Below are 16571 nucleotides of genomic sequence, written 5' to 3'. Positions count from 1 at the left end.
TCACGCCCACACAGCTTGTCAGGGAGTGCAGCCTGCCGAGGTTCCTGATAACTAACTGTTTCATAACATGTTAAAGAACCGCTTTTTTCCCCAAACGCGTTATTTATGTGTCTGTCCCCGTCTTTGCTAATTTTGCTTTATCTTTTTCCCTCATGTGGGACTTGGTGAGAGGAGGACGGAGAGAAGGTCAAGAGGAGTTTGTGTCAATGGTCATTGTTTTACAGAGTCCATCTGGCCGGCACACCCTCCCATAGACTGAGTTTTGGCACCTGGTCTGTGAACTATGGCGATGACATATATATATGTTCTCTGCCTCAGACTGCATCAGACTGAGCAAAATCCAACAATGGTAACAGTTCTGAGCTTTATTTGGAAAGAAGCAAACAAAGAACGGCTGAGTACGTATTCAGAGATTTGTATTTCCCCAGTCCCTGAAGGCAGGTCTGCTGTATTCTTATTCAACAGAAGTACAGTTTGAGCAATGCGACTTCTTGTTTTATTCACACTTTGTTTTTTTCTCAAACCTCACTGTGCCCCTTTCACAAGGTGCTACATGACTTGACTTATGCAGACGGACAGGGGCTGTTCAAGCCTGAGAATTAAAACTGTGAGTTAACGCTGACACGGGTCACAGCAGCGACCGAATGGAACAATGGCAAATTGTTAAAGTTTCAGCAACTATTCAAACTCACATTGACGAGGTTAATTTCAGTTCTTGAACGCCCTGTCCCAATCCTCGCAGGGTGGCTGTTGCATTATTTCACACTTGTAAACAATGAGGCTGACTTGGGGCTTTGTGCGCTTGGGAACACGAAGGTGACAACAGCTCCTCAGGGACCACAACATGATCACAGAATGAACCTGACCTATACTGACATGAGCCTGACCTATTACAGTTATGAAGTCTGGTTTGATATGTCACTCAGTCAAAAAGCTCACATTCACATATTTTTAACCTCAATAACGTCTTTCAAAAAGTGACCGTAATATATTTGTGTGAAGATCAGAGTGGGATTAGGTACATTTGGAAGCTTAATGCTAGTTAGAAATGATACCTCATCAAGTAATCCCCACCAGACAACGCCCCCTCAGGAATTTCCCCAGAAGAATTATTTAGATTTTAGTAATATCTGTACCAAGGCATTCAGGTTCATTATCAGCATGTCTTGGCAGTACAATCCAGTCACACAGGGATGTGGGGAAAGGAGATCCTAATCAGGAGCTGAGGCTTACCAATGGGGGCATGGGTCAATGAGGGAGGAGGGATCCCAAAAAAACTAAGTACAACTTCGCCCCAGTCATACCTGAGGAACATTCTCACACATGTTTTTGTTTGTTTGTTGGAAGAAAATCAAACCTGGGGGAGCAAGCACACAAAAGGCAGAGACAGCCACCCAGGACACCAGCACCACTACCTTTGGCTCTCAGTGACTGAAAGGGTCGTGGGAACAAAGCCCAAAATACTCAGAAAAGAATATCAAAATGAATCTAAATCAGCCGTGGCCATGGGGCCGGCCATTGACACCGCTAAACTAGGTTAGATAATCAATTTATATAATTAAATGAAATAAACTGTAACTCAAATAATAACAATTACCAAAAATGGATAATAAAACATGATGCAACTGGAACCATTCAGGGCAAAAGAGGGGAAGTAACCCTACAATCCACTCAAACATTTAACATGTGACCCAAGCTAAAAGGGACCCCAAAGCTTAGCCAGCTGTTCAGGCCTCCATGCTGTGAAGGCGAAGCAGCCAGTAGTTGTTGGGTTGTGCAGTTACTGGAGGACCCATTTTTGCCTGATGGAGTAAAAGCAAGATGACATATAGACTGGAAACAGAGTGTGTAAACAGGAACCAGAGCGGTTTGAAAAGGTGGTTATGAATAACATGTGGGAAATGACTCAGAAACCAATGTAAATGTGTAAATTTACCACATAAAAAAGACAAAAAGGGGAACTTTAAGTGTTGCACCTCAGATAGGGACCTTTTTACTGTTGCACAAACTTTTCCTGTATAATGTGATCATTGGCCTCTTTATATTGGTGACAGCATGAGTCCAAAGTAAAATGTTAATGTTCTGTTTTCACACAATTCATCAATAATAAAAATATTGATCAGACATTTTCTTTCTGAACACCCAAGGACACATGGACACAACATATCATAAACAAACACATAATATATTTAAATAACTACGCACACATAACAGATGCAGAGACACACTAATCAATACAACATACGTGACACATGAGTAGTTAAAGGTTAAATCAGAGTGGAGGATTGCTTTAGACAGATGTGTTGTGAACAGTCCATCAGGGTCCAGCTGGCAGATGTGAGGTCCAGAGTGGTGGTGCAGAGCAGCTGAAGGCTCAGGCCCCCACAGCACTGAATTCGAACGAGGGGAAGAGCACGGGGCACGGGGAGGGCTGTGAGGATGGAGAAGGTCCAACAGGCAGATGGAGTAAAATCCCAGTCTCTGTGTTTCCCTTCTCACTTGTTGCCTATACTCGTATAATAAAACATGGAGGTAGAACTTGTTCCATCATAAATAAAACTTCTTCTTTGGAGTGAAACATAGAGAGAAAGCTATCGTGTAGTTTCACTGCCTCAAATGTTTTATCTGTCTTCAATTACAAAAATGTAGGAAGTTACTGTAAATTATGTATTGCATCACACACTATATCCATAATGCCGTGCGAATTAAAGTAGCTGGAAAAGACGTTTTACGGTATTTGTACTCTGTTAAAATACAGCCAAGTTTAAAAGTGGCATGTTGCAGGTTATTGAGGGTATTATAAAAGGTGACTGAAAAGGAAATATATAGGATAAATAATTCTACTAAGTGCAACACGTGTATAAAGAATCCTTTTAAAACCGAACAGCATCTGTTGCCACCAACCCCGACACATTTAGAGCCCTTCAGACTGAATGTGTAATATATAAGGGGCAGGATACTGTGGTCACAGAGCTCGGTGAATCACTGAGATGAGGTGAGAGCTGTACGTACACTCTGTACACAAATAAAGAATAAGGTCTGCCTGAGTTGTCTGACTGAGCTTCGGTGTCTTCACACAGATTAATCCTGGCTTCTTTTTCAAAAAAGGTGACTCTCTAGTCAATACGAGCGTGGCAAACATCCAGGGCTCATCCTGTCCCGGCACCACTCCTTCCTGGGCCGAACCAAAACAGTATGCACGTATAGAGATTTGGAGATTTTGTGCTGGTTCTGCTTGTTTACTTTTGGCTTCTCTCTGAGATCTCGAACAATGGGGGGGGGGGGTCTGCAGCTTGGCCCAACAACTTCCTGTGTGGAGACAGACGAGTCTGGTCCGACCGCCGTGTCTGTCCCACAGAAACAACAGAGACTCATTTCAACATGTTGCCAGTGAATCAATCAATATTTGTGAAGCTACATCACACTATGGTTTTTCTGGAATGATCCTTCCTCATGTAAAAATCATACTTGCTGTTCTCCAATGATTTTTTTTCTCCTTTTACTTTAGCCCTGCTCTCTAAATCTCGAAAGATTTTTCAAAAGCTTGTGTATATATTTTGTAAGTGGCTGAGTGGCCTGCACAGGAAAGTGTTGCTCTAATTCAGCGAATGTAAAACACTCACTGTGCTGGTTGTGGCTTGTGGTTAAGCAGAAGGCCCCTGTTTTAGTTTTACCTCAACAGATGGTTAGTGACGGAGCTGTCGAGCCCACGATGTAGATCGTGGTTTGATACAGATGCATGTAGTAACATAAAGACAAAATGTAAAACTGCTCACACGTGGAATTGTACATTTTGTATCATAATGATAACGTTTTTCAAATCTTCACACTGTTTCCTACTTTTATATTTAAATTTTACACAAACACACCACAGCTAATTACTTGTAAGATATAAAACTATCTTTCTTCTTTCCAATTTGCCCTTGAGTGGATTTCCCTCTGTTGGAAGCTAACCATACATTTTTTTTTTTATAGTTGAATTTCCATTTTCCTTTTGTGCCTCCCTTTCAAAAGGGCAGAAAGAAGGTTTCTTGCACTAAAGTGTTTCCTATAATTGTGCCACAGCTCTGAAGAGCAGAGAAGCAGATGATACATTTAACCCATGTTATTAGATTTATAATAAAACATCTAAAACTGAATCATGTTAATACACTGAGTTGTTATTGGTATAGTATAGATTAAGGGATTAAACTTGACATAATGTTGTTAGCAGGGCCTGTAGACCTGCAGGGAGACATCATGGGAGCTTTCTCTTTTTATAATCACATGGTTTTGGGAATTAGTTTAGCTAGAATAACATTTACTACCTGAAATTAATTTAGTATTCATGTGTTTGCAGATTTTCAGATTTAGTCTTTTTTATAAAGCGGCATCAAGGCTATACTCTTTTTGAAAGATGAGACAAGACTTTTATTATAACCAGCCATATTTGTGTGTGTTACATTTGTGGAGGAAAATTCCACTGACCAGGTGTCTCTCTGCTGTGATACTGTCTACCTGACAGGATGGAACCCTTATTTGGCCGGGTCTCACTGCTATGACCTTGATAAACAGGGTGTATGCCCTTATTCGGAGAGGTTTTCTTCCAAATGCCACAGCGGACGGACACAGCAGATAGACACGGATGATGATCTCATGTCTTTTTTTCATATTTTGTTTTATGAAACGCCTCTTTGTGTAAGTTCTGGCTTTTGTGAACTCGCGGCTAGATCCACTTTGAACAGCCGTCCTTGTTGTGTAACCTCTGCAGAGTTTACTATTAAAAAGACTCGAAGGCAACGCCGGTCTGAGACTTTCACTATTTCAAACCTCGAGATGTATTTCCTTCACACCTTATTCAACAGAGGTAAAAAGGAGCTCATACTAAAATCTTCCTGTGAGATTGTACATTAAAACCCAAAGGACTGATGATGTGTCTCGTCAGTTTCGCAGTTTCCTTTAAGTTACACACTTGCTCCACTGACATGCAGTGCGTCGATGGCTTTTCACAGAGAAGATTTAATCATTTCATCATTTGCAATATCAAAGTGTTTTCAGTCAGCTTTACATTTTAATTTATCGTATAGCCTGGACAATGTTTTCATTTGACTGGATATTGAGCGTTGTCAAAATGACACCAGTAACCCTGAACAGCAGAGCTCCGTGCCCTACCACACTGAGTCAGCTCTGCAACAATATGTGCAAAATGACATTTCCTTTATATAAGTGTGAAAAAATAGCTCTGACGCATAAAGAGGAAGAGCGCCCACACCTTCACACAGGGACAAACCCAATGAGGACTCAGTGTTGAGCTGAATGATACAGCTTGAATTAAAATTTGTCATTTTTACAACACTTTCTTCAAGCTCCTCAGCTCAATAAATTAAAATGAATGCTGTGTTAGAAATGAACTATATCATGATGTTGAGTAATGGACAGAAAATATGTTTTTACATAAAATCGTGATGTCACAGTAAAGTTCATCTTTGACCTTTTCTGTGTAAAAATGTCTCACTCCATCATGTTATCACATAATACTTCTGTGTATCTTTTCCATAGGTGGTGTAAGAATTACTAATATAAATCCAAAAACATTGTTTTATGAGGTCACAGTATTTTTGACCTATGACCTCCACATTCTGATCAAGTCATCCTTGAGTCCAGATGAATATTTTTGTGATGAAATTCCTCAGGGGTGATTCCTGATATAGCACAAGAGCATCAAGTCACATGAGATTAACCTTTCACCTTCATGCACCAAATTCTAACCAGTTCAACTTGAAGTCCTGGTGAACTTTTCTACCAAATTTGAGTAAATCCCGTCGAGGAGTTGTGTACATGCACGCGAATGGAACAGATGTACGGACAGATAAACTGAAAACATAAAGGCTCACAGACGTCACTGGTGCAGAGGCACAAAGAGGAAATGATAACGGGGGTAAAAGGGGGGAGGGATGTCTTTGTTATGTAACTTCATTAACATTAACATATTCCTCTTTTATTTGTGATGACTGGTGTGAAAACGTGTGAAGCAGCCGAACACACCCAGTTTACTGACTGGCACTGAATGAAGATATAAATATGAATCTCTATCTCTAACATCCTTTACACCTCAGAAAACATGAAATCCTCAGTTTGATTTTGCAGAACTGTATCATAAGATATTTTATACGATGTTTGAAGGATTTTCGGTTGATTCTTCCTGTATGTTACAAAAAACTTTTATTTTATTTTTTCTTACAATGGGAAAATAATGTTTAACATAAGCTTTTAATAGTCTGATTAGACAAAAGCTGGCCTCACAACTGAAAGTTGTATTCAAATTGATGCTGTAACAACGTGGAGTGTCTCCATTAAGGTTTTGTCCCAGTGAAACATCACATTCCAGTGGAGAAACGTGAGTATTACACCATCACTCAAAAAGATGCTCCATTATCCTCTTGTTGGAGACATCAGACGAGCAGTGGTTTTCATTATCTCAGATGTTCAGTTTAATCTCCGGCGTGCAATTCCCCTCTGTGGCACCTTTTGTTTTTTAATTCTCACAATCTCTGACTGTGGATATAGTTCTTTATGGATTACCTTTTGGGGCAATTTTTACCTCACATGTGTTTACCCCAGAGAAAGTTTAATTTGTGAAAATCCTGTGTGGGGCAGCAGATTAGAGCAGGCCGTGTCTGAGTTGAGACGGTATTAGGTGTAAGATAATTTTCAGTGTTGCGAATTATTCTTATCTGGTTCAGTGTGGAACAACAATTTACCTCCTGTTATTGGGTCGGAAATTGAAGCAGATCCGCGAGCTCAGCAAATCCTGCAAGTTTAAATAAAACTCTAAAAAATGCTGACTTGTGCATTTTGAACACGATGCTGGTTTACATGTACGGCACCAAAGCCAGAGGGCCGCTCCGAGGCGAATGATCAAACCATGTTTTATGCTAACAGAGAAATACTTGCATTGAAATACACTCTCTAACCTCCCAGGCCCACAACTGAATCTATTTGGCTGTGGTAGTTTTCATCATATTGGACTCGATACCTAGTTCCTGTGTACTGAAACTCTCACAAGGTACTCCACTTCATCATAGTTTTGACCTTGACTTTTTACTCTTCAGGTCCTGAAGGACAAAATGAAAACACCAGGCTCCTCTGCAGTCTTAGTGCCCTTCAAATTATGGATTTTTATCACATCTGTCACATACTAATCAATTTATATTTTATACAATTTCTGTTATTGACGTGTTCCTTGTTTGCAGACACTGATACATGCATCAGAAGCCTGAATCACAGGTACGTTTTTTGACAGGTTTAACATTAAAAACAGACAATCAGTCACAACATTTACAATAAGAAAACTCCATAATCACAGGCAGTGCAAACGTAGTATTGATTCCTGGAGTGTGAACAAAAAACTGACATAACAATCAGCTACACAATCCATTCAAACAACTCAAACCCCTGTAAACATTAACTTTGAACAATTAAGATGTGTGAACGTTTTCTTTAACGGGCGGGTGACGTGATGCATCCTGGTGAGATTTGAGTCTTTAACAATACAATACAAGACAATTCAATACAACACAACACAATACAATACAATACAATACAATACAATACAATACAATACAATACAATACAATACAATTCAGAGAAGGGAAAAACAAGATACAGACATGCACTGACAAACCTCCAGAGAAACAATAACACAATAAAACACTATGTTGCATTGCGCTTTATTGTGTACTTGCACATTTGTAAGTATAGTTTTTTGCATGTGTTCATTTATGCAATAAGCGTTTTTAAAAAACAAAATTTTATTCAAGACTTCGCCACATAAGTCACATTTAAACTCATATTGAAAAGTCTAAATAAGCTAAATAAAAGGAAAGATGTCAAAGCTGCTGCTGCAGGAGTGATGAAGCTGTTATTATCGCGGCCGCCACAAGAGGGCAGAACTCGACGTTAAGCCACAGGTAGGTTACACGTATACACTGAAGAAGCGATGTGGGCTACACGTGGTTGCTGACGGTGTTGGAGGTTCGGTGGGGGGGGGAAACACAATCTCATATATGATATGAGAAACATTGCATCTGCAGATTAAATCACATCAGGTGACTTGAATCAAACACACCCAGAAAGGTGCGTGCTGGACAGGTGCATTCTGGGTCTACCCATCACGCTCCTCGTCAGTGGCTTTCTGAGCACTGGTCATAATCCTCATGATGTGAAGGAGCAGGGAAGTTAAACCTGGAACAGAGACACAGAGGGACTGTGGAGGAGACACACAATGGGACATTTACACAAGTAAGTACAACAATTAACTGCCAGCCAGTTATTTGTCTTCATTCAAATGTTTGTGGGTGTTTGTGTGTGTGTGTGTGTGTGTGGGGGTCCATGCCATCTCTCTGCTTCACTGTGTGTTTGTGACGTGGAGCTGCTGCATTTGTTGCTTTATTCTGCTGCTGATTCTATAATCAGATTTAATCCCTATATCTAGATTCCCCCCCTTTTTTGTTTATAATTAAAAAAAAAACAATTTTCTCTACCTCCGTCTAATGTAAAGCCAGAATTACATTATCCTCACCGAGATATGACCAAAAAAAAAAAAGATGCAAACAACTCTATCTGAAGATTGAACATTAAATCCCAGCAAAGAAAAAGATGGAACTAATTTGCTGACAGGCTCACAGGCCACATCAGACGTGACTGCGTAGGAATTCTAAATCATCATCCAGTGCAATCTGCTCTGAATGATTAGTTCAGTGGGATCACGAATCGGATATTATCCTGCCCTGTGCTATCGCTGCAAGGACAGGAAAAGAGAGAGAAAAACGATAAAAACGTCTCCAGGATCATTTTGAGCGAAGCCGCGGAGGAGAGTCGTAAAAAGTGAGCCTGCGTTCCCTGGTCCCACCTGTGAGGGTCTGCTCCTCTCGGCAGGTCTCTGAATGTGAATAACCCCCGGCTACAAAAACCTCCCCTGCCCCTCCAGCTGCATCCATGAGAACTACAAGGACGCTGCACAGGTCTCCCAGGAGGCTGGGCCCCCGAGGTGCTCATGCCTCCAAGAGACGAGTGTGAAGAGTTCACTCCTGGTTTCATCCACATGGACTTTACTCTTTGCCTCAGTCTCTGACCAACTACCTCCTCTGCTCGGGCGGGAGGACCGAGAGAGCCAGTCTTACCCCAGCAGGCGATTATTCCCCCTGAAGAAATGCAACGACTGCAACTTCATCAGGCAACACAACCGCAAAGAGCAAAGAGCAGGCTGTTGCAGGTCTGTAGTATTGATGCTGGAGGAGAAATGTACCATGATACAAAACTTGGTGTAAGGCCATGTTGATTTGGTTTACATTTAAATGTATTGTATTTATGTTTTTGTTTGTTTGCATTATGCCAGAAATCACTGGACGGATCCAATAATCTTTTTTTCACATCTTTAACACCTTTTTTGCGCGATAGGAAATTTTGCACCATTTTCATTTATTTCACAGAGAATAATTCATGGTTCTTGATGAAAGAAAATCCGGAATGTTTATGGGTCTGATATTTAGCATCGGTTTTTGGTGCAAATCCAAATAGAAATCTGGATCTAGCGAATTTAATTCTGGTTTCACGAGGTAGGTGCCCTGAGGATGCCCCTCTTGTTAATTAACAACTTCATCTTTTCTAGTTTTCTCAGCTCTTTGTCCTGTTTTATTCTCCCGCAGAAAACAAAACGCTGCACCTCTCCTCACAGACTCGGTTGATGTATGCAGTTCATAAAATCAAATCTGTGGACATCAGTACGTCTTCAGGAATGGGAGCCCTAGATTGGACTAGTGCATCATGTCTGGATCTACCAGTAATCACGTTAACGGGCAGATTCACTCAATTAAAGCCGACGCGCCCTCCTGCCGCAGCCCGGAGTTTGGAAGACGAATGTATGGTTTATTGTGCTTCGCTAATATTTGCAAAATAATTTCATAAAATGCTGTTTACTAACCTCTTGCATGCTCTTAGCCAGATTAACTCGGAGACATTTATGCTTTGCAGGGTCCATTGGATGCACAGCGGTTTTAATGGTTAATAATGAGCATATTTATGGTCTTACTGAGCCAACTTTACACAGCGAGCACTCTGTGTTAGTGGTTCTCGGTAGAGGGCAGAGCTGTTAGACAAATTATTACTCCGAATTGCAATATTCTGGGCAAAGTATGAAGCAAATTTCCGCAAATTAATTACCTTAATGCGATTATTATATTATTATGGTCACGCGAGTGTGGATCTGAGCAAATAAGCCCTGCATTCGAAGGCAGGCCGACTGAACCGCTCACAGCTCAGCAGTTGCACTCGACAGAGCGCTGCTGTCTGAGGCTAATGTGGATTTAAGCGTTCACTGCTGTCAGCAACGAGCCCGAGATAGCCCATTTGTCTCGAAGCGAGCCCCTTTAGACCCATTCAAGATCACTAAGTTAATAATCATAGACTGATGCACTTCATATTGTTCAAAGCACCTTTGGACTTGATTACGCCGTCATTAGATCGCAGGCGTTCACGGCGCGAATGTAAATATGTCTTCACCTTTTTCCGAGGAGCATGAATAAACAAAAAGCCGCGCGGCCGCTCAGGGGATGAATGATCAAAGCCTGGTGCGCGATAACACCGGGATAATTGCGTTGCACGATCCTCGGTAGTGTTCATAACTTCATACCATTAGTCGTGTCCATGCATGCGTGTGCAGAGGGAATAGCACAGAGTTGTACCCCATAGGTCTTTTAGGAGCCATGAGTGCAAAAGTGTTTGGATGCACCAGAGTGCTTAGGCTCTGGTTTTCTGCTTACACCACGAAAACTGAGCAACTATTGAAATACATTTGAGATGGAAAGTCGAAGTAATAGAAAAAATAGTGCTGAAATGTGGAATCATGTAAAAGTCAATGCCAAAGACTGAAAACCTGAATAATATGAGGGTTTTGTTTATTTTAATTATTGCAAAAAAAAAGTCAAGCTTTATGGTGGTGTATGGATCCTATTTTTCTTTTCTTTTCAAAACTCCACTCCACGGTAAAGTAACGGCAATTAGTGCGAGCAGACACCACGGTACCAGTAATAGGTGTACTAGTTTGCACTCCCAAAATCCCAGATCTAATTTTGGAAGTTGTGTTTGCAGTGTGAGCATTTTATTAAAATTCTTTTGAACACACATCTGACACACAGTACGATTTTTTTTTTGATGTTCCTTTGCTTTGTGCGTTTGCCTCCTTTGTCCCAAACTCTGTGCAAACACAACATGCTTAAGGATTTGTTTGTGGAGGTGTAATACGGAATAATTCATTCGGATGTCAGAGACGTTGCTTTGGCTTTCTGCCTCAAGAACAACAGCAGCACAGTTATTAGTCATCAGTGTGTTTTATCTGGGTACAGGCTGTGGCCTCATCCACGGTGCAGCGTGCGTTGTGTTACAACCGACACGTTTGGCAATTTAAACTCTACACACCCAGTTTAGTCTCTGGGTCTGGTAAAGGTTTAAATCTTCAGCGTTTCATCAGACTCTGCTTTCCAGCTTCGCTTAAATCGGGGGCTGAGTTTGCAGAGAGCATCGGCTGCAAGGGATGAAACGGAAGTTGGTCAAGCGGCCGTACCGTCTGCACACGGGGAGGGTTTGAGCCTTGTTGTGCTCGTGCTCAGCCAGCAGAATGCACTGCAGCCCCATCACGCGCCAGCTCTAATGACAGGAGGAAAAAAAAAACATCAAGCTGAAAAGCACCGTTCCAGCGAGCCTGAGATGAATATTTATATATGTGGAAAAATGAATGCCATTTTTCACATAAATGAATATCCCCACGCAAATTAGAGGTTGAGATTATCTCGTTGCTTAATGCTTAATTGAAGCCTGCCTCTAATTAGCTCGGCTATTATCATCCAACTGAGGAACAATTCCAGTTTTCTGAAACTTTTCAACGTGGTGCGAATAGAACCTGGCCCCTAGAAATAAACTTAAAGCTTCTGCATTATGAAGAATTCTAATCCTGTGTCCTCTCGTCACAGCTTCACCCACCGCGACCGCTTTTATGATTCTCATCAACATTAATTTGGCTAAGGGCAACAATGTCTGCATCAATGTCCCTCCATTCCTTTTTGTTTCCACGTCAGCCTCATTTCATGCTGTGTCAGTGCTGGTTGTCTTACCTCTCGCCAGGCAAATGGAAGTTCACTATCTGCAGGGAACCTTTCTCCACTTTCATTCAGAACACTGAGACGAATGACACCGCAAACCGGCTCTACGGGATGGAGTTTGTGCATTGCCCCCCCCTGTGGCTTTCATGAGAGTATAATTCCTCTGCTTGTGTTTGCACTGCAGGCTGGTGGCAGCTCTGATTGTGGCCCCACTGCGTGCCTGCCAGGGTGAGTGAATCGTTCCAAAGTGAGGCCCCTGCGCAAAGAGCTTACCTGGGAACAAAGCACGTCGGATTCCGTTGCGCTGGGAATGTGCCAGGATTCCCGCCACGCCGCGCCGCAACCGCTGGCGCGTCCACGAGGAGTTCTCTGGCGCTGCTGCCGCTCGATAGTTTCCGACACTCGCCCTCTGCAACCTTCTGCCAAAGCCCGATTTCAGACATGAACTCTGCCGACTTTCTCCGCCGGTTCCCTTTCACACCTGAACAACGCAAGGAGGAGATTCTCTGCACAGACGAGTGTTCAGGTGAGGGGTGGGACAGCAGGTGGAGACAGAAGGTAACGTATAAATGTCCCTCATCAACACCCCCCCCCCCCTTGCCCGCGGTGACTCCTCTGAAGGATCTCCTCCTGCTGTGTTCTCGCATCGGCCTCCTTCAGACATTTGCCGCTCTCACCTCCAACCCCTCCTCTGGAGCACGTGCGCCGATTCTCTGTTGTTTAGTGCATTCCTGAAAGCAGCCATACAGTATTTCCTAAATGCCTGTCAGCCGGCGGCTCTCATTCTGTGGCCTCACTCCCCCCCCCCCCCCCCCCCCACTCCCTCTTTTCCCACCTCCCTCTGAATTATTGAGCTCTTTCTTTCACAGGGACCGGTTCCTCTCATCAGACGTGGAGGCCATCAGGCTTGCTTCGCCACCCCTTCACCCGGGGCTGCAGCCGGCCCCCATGTCGCCTCATGACATTGAGGAAATCACTCACATGTTCCTCACTTACTTGTCACTCAGTCCAACACTTGCAAGCTCTCAATCTTTTTTTTTTTCTTCTCCCGAACCCCCGCCCTCCAAACCCCGCTTCTTTAAATCTCTCCCTCTTGACATCACAATCTCTCGACTTTCTTTCTTTTTTTTTCCTTCAATGTTTCTCCCTCCATCCCCCCCCCCCCGCCACCCCTGCTCTATTTTTCTGTAATGTCACGGCCCACTGCTGGGTGTCACCGAGTTGATGGAGGAAAAAAAAAAAAATGGAGGACTGAGGCAGGGGAGGGGCTTGACAGGAGCGCGAGGGCGCGGACGTGTTGATGTGAGAGAGCGGGAGAACGAGAGGCGGAGAGGGAGGCCGGAGCGACAGGCATTATGCCCGCCGGTGTATCCGGTGTGAAATGCTCCATCCTGGTGAAAACACACTTGGCAGTTTGCGCACCACCGCTCGCAATAAAGCCGCGCAGCCCGGTGCTTGCGACTCCTCTAATGGTGTGTTCCATTACAGCCTCCCAAAGGACCTGTCTCTGTACGTACACACAGACCGGCATCCATTTCCACCGTCTTCTTATGCAATCTCGTGCAACCCGAAGCCAAGTGCACTGCCTGACACTAACATACACACGTGAATAAAAAAAAAATGCAGTGTAGCGATTGACCTGTTTGCAATGCTGTCTCTCGTGTTCACTTCGCCAAATCACCTCCTCTCTCCGGCTGTGGCGGAGGAGCACGGCGCTCTCTGGCAGAAAGGGAGAGTCCAATGGCGCCTTTTTATTCTCGGCTCTATTGTCGTAGCTTCTTTTTTGCGCCACAGAAAGCGCTGAAGCGAACCCTTTAGAGATCTCTTTAAAAAAAGCCACGGTTGCGGCGGATGTTATCTAAAACCCAATCGGAGAGACACTTCAGCCGGCTGCAATTGCAACATTATGAGAGTCGATAAGACCTTACTGTTTAACGCAATGATTTCCACGTGTCATCTCTCTTTATCGCTCGGGTCAGTCAATAGAATTGATTCAATCAGCAGCGCGGCACAAAACACAAACTGGAAAAACATTCAGTGGCACACACACACACACACACCCACGCACACGATTAGTAAACAGGGATTTGGGGATCGGGGGGGGGGGGGGGGTTCGAAGGTGTGGATGTGCAGAGGGTTGGACGGTGAATTTTGGGCATGAATCCTGTTTGAGGAAAAGACAGATGTGTGTTCAGCCACCAAGACAGTAAATTCAGCGGGAAGTGCTTTTGGAACGCCCCCCCCCCCCCCCCCCAACCCCACCCGCAGCTATTCAAACAGATTAATGGTAACAAACAGCCAGGCAACAAAGCGCAATAAAACACTGACAGTGGATGGTCGCCAACTGACCGGTGGCAACAGTTGATTTATTCTCCAGGATGTAATGCAGTATACGGGAGGTTAGGAGTTCCACGAGAGAGAAAGAAGACCAGCGCTTTTGTTGTGTGTCTGTGTGTGTGTGTGTTTCCGTGTGTAGGATTAGGGTCGAGAGAGGTCTCTGGCATGAGTAGGTGGTAGAATTCCCCAGCTCCTGTGATACGTGATGATCTGAGGAGGAAGTGGGAAGTGGCTGATCTGCTCCACGTTATTAGTCGAGCTCTGTTAGACCATGTAATAGCCTCGCGGCGCAACAGGGAGTCGCTGTTCCAAGAGCCAACTCTGCCCAGTATGACACCCCGACATGGACGATAGTCGTAACGGCGCAACAGCGAAACTCGCTGGATGGCGGTGTACAGGTGTGTGTGTGTCTGTGTGTGTCTGTGTGTGTGTGTGTGTGTGTGTGTGTGGGGCTCGCTCCTCCGAGTGTTTGCATAAGTGCTGATTCTGCTCTTCCAAACCCTTCAACTCTGCATTTTTCCCCCAGACTTTCCCCTCTCTCCGCTGTGCCCTCATCTCCTCTCCTCATCGCCCTTTGCCTCGATTCGTCACACACACCTTTTCATTACCCCTTCCAACCCTGCCCCCCCCAAAAAAACCTCCCCTACCGCCTCCTCCTCTTCAGAGAGTTGCAGACAGACATAAGGTAGCGGGCATCCAGCAATTTCCTATTCCGAAAACGTGAGAGCTTGACATTTACGAGACGGCTGTGAACCTCGTTGAAGGCGGAGGAAACAAGCGCACGCTGGGTGGATGGAGTAGAGTGTGAGAGTGGACGATCAGAGAGAGGGAGACGTCATCTAAGTGGAAGGCAATTACGCAGGATGAGAGAAAAAAGCGTGTTAAGAGGGGATACAGATTCACAAAGAGGAGAACAAGTCAAAGAGTTCTGGTCGACGTGATCGAGGAGAAAGCGGTTTGTGTTAGAAAGAAAGGGAAAAACGGAAACTCTTGGTCTGACTCTCCCTCTTGGTCTCCGGTGGGCACGTCACCTATTGTATCTGGTGTGCTTCTCAAAATTACACCAGGTAATACTACCTGTGGCCACTTAAGACTTCTAACTCCGGTTCAGCACTCTGAGGGAATTACTAAAAAACGTTCCTGCCTGGTTCAATGTGCGTGGCAACGTCGCCCCAGAAAAGTGGTCAGTGTCCGGGCCGCCAGAACGAACATGAAAAGAAATGAATGGTTCCTAGCGGTGCCAGTCGGAGCCGGTGAATCACCGAATCCACTGCGGAGTCATTTGAACCCGGAGAGAATGTCGATTGAATCTGTTCCTATCGCAGACCAAAGCCAGATGTTGTTTTTTAGGGCTGTAGCGGGAGTTCAGAGATGTGTTTTGTTTGGATACACATGGGAGCTTAAACAAACAAAACATGCAAACACACACACGCACACACACACACACGCACACACGTTTGCCCATCTATTTTATTCCCTATAGCCCCTTACCCCATCAAAACTAACCCTAACTAAAAGCATGTCTTCACCCTCAAAATGCTCATTATATCTGGGTCATGAACTGAGGACCGCCCCAAATTTGTCCTCATTCTGTAGGTTCATGGTACACACACACACACACACACACACACACACAAACACACTTGTGTCTCCATGACTTCACCCTCAGCATAAAACAAGTCTCCACCTTGAAACGTAATGAGTTACATTATGGAGACTTGCTTTTGCCCCTAAGGAAGACGAGTCCTTACAATGTGACAGATTTGGTCCCCGCAACATGAGCAATAACTGGACGACACACACGCACACAAATGCACACGCACACACAAACACACACACGTGGCCCCCACTCCACTGTGTGTGCATGTTCATGCAACCATGCAGCATATTTAGCTTGGTAATAAAGCAGCATTGTTTAAAGAGACACAACACAGCAAATGAATCAATATACGGCCTCCATGCCAGGGCATTTTATGTGGCATCTGTTTTCCAGTCCTTTGCTGGGCACAAAGCGCTGGCCGGGTGCCGCGACACTGTGGCCAATCTCTCTCCGCCAGGGCTGAGGTGTACAATCTGCATCGGGCTTCATCGCACAGAGGC

This window comes from Platichthys flesus, chromosome 16 (assembly GCF_949316205.1).
Source record: "Platichthys flesus chromosome 16, fPlaFle2.1, whole genome shotgun sequence".
Lineage (NCBI taxonomy): Eukaryota > Metazoa > Chordata > Actinopteri > Pleuronectiformes > Pleuronectidae > Platichthys > Platichthys flesus.
The sequence above is the reverse complement of the archived record's forward strand: the minus strand, read 5'-3'. Positions refer to the sequence as shown.